The sequence below is a fragment of the Sinocyclocheilus anshuiensis genome, unplaced genomic scaffold, assembly GCF_001515605.1.
Source record: "Sinocyclocheilus anshuiensis isolate Anshui unplaced genomic scaffold, SAMN03320099.WGS_v1.1 scaffold1736, whole genome shotgun sequence".
Lineage (NCBI taxonomy): Eukaryota > Metazoa > Chordata > Actinopteri > Cypriniformes > Cyprinidae > Sinocyclocheilus > Sinocyclocheilus anshuiensis.
Window position 1 is genome coordinate 88,034 of NW_015558656.1, and position 1,850 is coordinate 89,883.

Genomic DNA, 1,850 nt, shown 5'->3' on the forward strand with positions numbered 1-1,850 from the left:
TATATATATATATATATATATATACTGTATATATATATATATAAATTTACTTTCAGTATTTTCCTTGAAGTGAAAAATGTAGTACAATTTTTACTTAACTTTCAGTTTTGTCCTTTTGATTTAATTTATTTTTTCACAGTTTTTACTCAATCATATTAGTATTTTCAGTGTTTTCCAGATCCCTCTCGAGAACGGTCTCTCGACATGGCGTCAGAAGCTGAAGCTTTTGGGGACTCCCTTCCTTCCTAAACCTACCTGAAATCTTATTGCACAATGGCAGTGAAGTTGCAACTCTCACTGACCAATGCCAGCCAAGACGACAAATAAGGGCGGAGCCCCGCTGCTATATAATGCGCCGTCTTGGCGGCATAAGCTCAGAATCTTCCTCTTTCACTCAGATTCCTACTCAAGACAGCTGTGGCGAAGACGCAAGAAGAAGGATTTCCCTCTCTGCGTTCCAGCATGTCGAAAGCTTGCACGCTGTGTTCAGGGCCTATCGAAGCCCCGGACACCCACTAATTCTGTGTCCTGTGCCTGGGTCTCGCCCATGCGGAGGCAGCATTCGCCGGGTCAGGCTGTCTACACTTCGAGGAATTCTCAGTGAGGGTGCTTAGGGCCCGGAGGAACATCGCCCTCTGTGATTTCTCTTGGCAACGTCCCACTGCCACCAGCAAGCCACTGGTGGGAACGCAGCCGCATGTGGGCGATTGCGCTGAAAGGTGCATTTCACCCCCCCCCGCTCTCCGGTGTTTTTTGTTTTTCATGTCAGGACGAGCTCGTCCGGATTCTCACCAGGGCCGTGAGCGATCTAGGCACCTCAGGGGAAGCGATCTCAGCGCTTCACACAAGGGCGTGCTCCAAGTTTTTCAGGCACAGCTCCTGAAATCCCTGGATGAGGGTGGAATGGATCCCGAGGCCTTTAAGGATCTTCGCGTGGCGACGGATTTCGCACTAAAGGCCACGAAGAAGACAGCCCAGGCGATCGAACGAAGCATGGGCCACATGGTGGTGGTGCTCCACCGTCATAGGTGGCTGACGCTCATGGAGCTGAAAGATGCAGACAGGAAGACGCTGCTCAAAGCTCCTTTATCTCCCTCCGGACATGAGACGCCATGGAGGCACATGGAGTGCTTCTCTGAAGCACAGAAACGCTCCAAAGTAATGAGCCACTTCCTGCCGTGCCGGGCTGCAGTGCAGCCCCCAGCATGGAGTAGATCATCGTCTGCTTCCAACCGGCCATCGAAGCGGGCTCCTTCTGCTTCTGCTTTATCGGCGCCGGATCCGGAGCCTGTTGCTCACACCAAAACTCCGTGGCAGAGGGCACCGAAGGCGCGACACGGCTTCAAGAAAGGAAACTGCCCCGTGGGCACTCCTTCGTCAGAGCAAAAGCCTCATTCCTGATGGGAGAGTACGGAGGAGGAGTTCGCCAAGCATCTGAAACGTTCTCACAAGGTCCCCTTGGTGGTTGCAGGCGACTACGTAAATGTTCATGTTGTGACTGTTCAGAAAGCAATAAAGTCTGTTACACCCTCAAAAAAAGAGCCTTTTTCTTCTTCTCCAGCGATAGTGGCTTCTCACACTCTGCGCTCGGCCAGGGAGCCGGTAATAAAGTCGGGCTCGCAGCTCCCCCGGGTAACCGGTGATGCTTACGCCCATGTATTAAGTGTCGGACCTCTGCCGCCGCGGCTCTCTCTCGACACTTTGCACATACACACGTATGTGTCACTCACACATTCAGGGGAGGGCTCGCACTCATAGTTTAATAGGCAATGCATGACCTACGCTACCATACAGCGCTCCCATTCGTCCCATGAGTTTTCTGAACGCATCCCCGGCTTACAGCGGCATTG